Consider the following 4,161-nt stretch of genomic DNA (forward strand, 5'->3'; position numbering starts at 1 on the left):
CTTCTGGTCGCTGGTCAGGATCGACAGCCAGTATGTCCTGGAGCAGTGTCCTTAGCTCCGTGCTTATGGCTCTATTTACTTTCAGGGGGATGTGGAACTGCAGCCAGGGGTTCTCATGCAGGGCCTCTCCAACAGGCCCTGACAGACATATGCTCCTGTATCGGAAACACACTTTAGTTCAATTCTAAAATATTTCTCATAGGACTGAAGGAACCTTTGCCTGTTAAGAGTTAACAATTAGGTCCTCAAGTACTGTTTTACGGTTTTCTACACTCCTGGCTGGCCAAGGTCTCTTTAAGGTCTCTAAAGTGGAGGTGTAACTCATGTATCCTACATGTGATTTAGCAACATGAAAGGGAATAGCTTCTTATCGGATTATGGTCTTGGTTAACTGCCTAAGGCTGACCTAAGTGCCTAACTTTCTGACTTTCTTTATACCTTATATGTTAAGAAGCTTCTTCTGACCAATCAGAAATGTATGCTTTATGTATGAACATTTTGCTCATCAAAGTGAGTGAGAGACAAGGTTAACAGAAATTAGCCACGGCAGTAAATGACAGCATATTTTTGGGTTCTTAAATGGTCTCTACCTGGCACACCTGCAGTGCAAACTGACACACACTGTTTAGAGAAACATCTACTCTATTACTAATATTAATGAAACATTTCTTATTCTATGGAACAAAAACAAACAGTAAAACTAAAACACAGATCTCTTTGCTTCCTATTTCATGAACCAGATGACTGAATGACCAAGCCTAACTAGTAGCCAGAACCCCAGTTAACCCTCCGTAACACAAAGTTTAACCACACGACAGGAACTCTTTCAAACTGAGTGAAAATCATAAATGGATCCATAACTTTACATCAATTTACTATGTTGTGCCAATACCTGCATTTACATTTAGAACGAATGATGTCATAGAACCAGCATCACACCAGTTCCAGGTGTCTCCAAGGAGACAACAGAATTCAGTTGTGTTTGCTAAAATACACACTTTGAAACATACTGTAACACTTAGTTAACATGTCTGGTTTAGTTGAAGAATCGGCTAAGGTAAGTTTCAGGGTTTAATGGTGGGATGGCACCTGTGCTTTTTTCCCCCAACCGCTAGAATATGATTCGCACCAAACCCAAAAGAAATACTGCACAGTTCAGGAACTTCATCAACCTAGCAACTGTAAAATAAGCTTACAAACAACTGAATTGAAATACCAAAAAGTTCAGAGAAAGGCACGAACTATGTTTACTTGGAGTTTACAAAATTAAAGCTAACTAAAACTGTAATGATAAACAATCATGCTGCCAATGGACAGAGAAATATCATGTTTTTTGAATAATGTATTATTTGTTATATAGGAACCCAGTATAAGGGAATCCCTTGCAATCCTGTCTGCAGAGATAAAGGTAAGTATTTTTTTTCTCTTTAGCTCTGTCACTCCAAGAAATATAATGAACATAAATATATTTGCCAATCTTTTCATAGTAATCCAAACAACTCTGCGTGTATCTGACATTTGTAATATTTATCTACCGCAGTATAACTCTTCTGGCAAGGCGATTGCTATTGTACCTTGAAAGAAAGCTGATTGGAAATGTCATGTACTCTATGGTTTCTATTGATGTCAAGTGGCAAATGTTGACTGGTGATGTTATGTGAATCTTAGGAAATGGTCATTTTTCAATCGAGTCTATGTTTCTCAGAATTTGAGACAGAGAGGTCAATCTCTGCAATCTGAGCTGAGGGCATTTCTTGGAATGGAAAGGTAAGAGCAACGTGTTCTTTGATATTCTCTTAAGACTCTTCGCCAGATTTTACGATGAAAAATGTAAATAATAATAACAAACATTATTTTATATAGTGCCTTGAAAGGTGGCTTCTTTACACAATGACAAAACCAACTACAATAAATAATACACAAGATATGCATGATGACAATACACAGTTAGAGGAGACAGTAGATGGTCATTGTCAGTGTATTCTGAAGGTAGTTTTCCAATTTTTTGGAACGTGGTAATAGAGGCCACCTCTACTAGAATCTTTGTCCTAACCAAAAATGTAACAAAGTATAATAATAATATTAAAAATAATTATAATAAACTTTATTTATAGAGCACCTTTCATACAAATAGTGCTTTAGTGCTTTATAAACCAAGCGTAAAATAAAATATTAAAATTGAGAGATATACTTTCAGTTGTAAAGGAAAATACAGCAATACAGTAAAGCAACATACATGTCAATTAAATAAATAAAAATTAGGAAAGTCGTAATAAAATAAGAACAATTAAAGAGAACTAAAAAAAGAAACAGAAATAGAAAGAACAAAGAACCACTTTAACTAAAAGCAACATTTTCAAATGTTTTTTAAAACAATGTACCGAGCTTGACTGCCTAATAAAAAGTGGAAACGAGTTTCATAATTTAGAAGCATAAAAACAAAAAGCAGCCTCTCCACTCTTTCTGCATTTCACATGTGGTATTTGCAGTAACATATGAAGACAGACATTCAGTAAGGTACAGACGTGCTAGGTCGCTTAAAGCTTTAAAAACAAGTAAAAAAAACTTTCAAATGTATCCTAGATAATACAGGTGACCAGTGAAGTTTTTTCAAAACAGTAATGATATTCTCTTTCTTGTATTTGTTAGGATCTGTGCTACTGCATTTCAAACAAGTAGTAAGGGATTTATTGTTTTCTTGGGAAGCCCACAAAACAGAGCATTATAATCATATCCACATCAATGTGAGCAATGGAGAAGTCAAATTAACGTGTCTAAATATCATCTAGTTCTATCCCAGGGAAGAGGGCTGTTGCCTACACAGACGACAAGACACAAAACGCTCAACTGTGCAAAACACGCATAAGGACATCAGTCAGGAGGAACAAGGTAAAGTGTTTTTACTTCTTCACCATGGTCATGTAGTTTTACTCCAAGCACTGTCATATGAAATAACTGTGGAAACGACCTCCCCAACATTTTGGGTTGTTGCATTTTGCTTCAATGAATTTTAACCTTTTCTTTTAGACATTAAGAGGAAGGACACATTCACCCTTGGTAGAGATTCAGTTGTTCTACGAGATGTCAAGGTGAGAATTAACCACTTCAGGGATAAGTCAATCCACATAACTGAAAAAGGGGCAATGAACAGGATATGGGGATTTTGCTAGTTATAAAGTACAATAATCATCATTACATGATCTAAGACTACTGAAGTATAAGCTGTGTCCCTGACTGATTAATTAGCAAATTCATCTTTGTAGAGTGCAGCTACTATCTATTCAGTGGCATTTCCTTAAAACAACTGTATTCCCACATTCTGAATATGGAGTGAGATCATGTAAGAATGTTGGACTTGTAATAACTAATTGAAGGATAATAATAATCAACGAAAGTGCTTACAAGTATCAACAAATGCCTTCAAAGTACTTGACACGTACTTTGCTTTCAAAAGTGAAACATAATTAATGCTTACGTAAGATTTCTCTTGACTTCTCAGGAGTATACTAACTCCAAGGACAAGTAACATCAAAAACCATTATTTAAGTGCTGATGTTGGAGCTGCAATACTACTACCAAGACAAAAAATGATACAGGTAATACTGCTATCAGAACTCTAAGAATTGCTAAAATAGTATGCTTACAGAGCATTCAGAGTCTCATAGAGAAAATAAGTTGAGAATATGACAAGTTCCTACCATCTCAAACACTGCCAATCTAGAACAAAAAGAAAATACTTGAACGCCTGCAGTAATCGAACACAAACCAGAACATATCAGTGCATGACAATGAAATGTAGTCACAAAATGATTCTACCCTTTCAAGTCCCAAAAAGGACCGAGGAACTTATCGGAGGCGATACCTGGATTTCAAACAGAGTACAATGTAGCCAATGTAGGGGAGAAGATTACAGAGAGCTCTTCTCAGATTGCTCAGAGTCAGCCCCAGCACCCTGTCCTGACTGAAGCAGACAAAGTTGTCAAACAGGTAGGTAGAAATGAGTAAGGAACAGAGTATGGTTATTCTTGCATTGTTTTGTTCGTCTGTCAAAGAAAAGAGTGCTTCTGACTTTTGTCAATGTTCATCTTTATTTTAGGAGAAGAACAAACGGTGGTATCACACTTTGCTCAAGTGTATGATGCCATGTGTGTACAGCAGACA

General features: G+C 36.3%; 1 long non-coding RNA gene across 1 annotated transcript; it reads left to right on the top strand.

The window, feature by feature from the left end:
• Window positions 1–1,011: 1,011 nt before the first annotated feature.
• On the top strand, window positions 1,012–2,882 carry LOC138231370 (uncharacterized). The gene is made up of 4 exons (XR_011186632.1): window positions 1,012–1,057; window positions 1,361–1,408; window positions 1,706–1,767; window positions 2,790–2,882. It is a non-coding gene; the product is annotated as an uncharacterized lncRNA (long non-coding RNA).
• The last annotated feature ends 1,279 nt before the right edge of the window (window positions 2,883–4,161 follow it).

This window comes from Lepisosteus oculatus, unplaced genomic scaffold, assembly GCF_040954835.1.
Source record: "Lepisosteus oculatus isolate fLepOcu1 unplaced genomic scaffold, fLepOcu1.hap2 HAP2_SCAFFOLD_58, whole genome shotgun sequence".
Taxonomy (NCBI): Eukaryota; Metazoa; Chordata; class Actinopteri; order Semionotiformes; family Lepisosteidae; genus Lepisosteus; species Lepisosteus oculatus.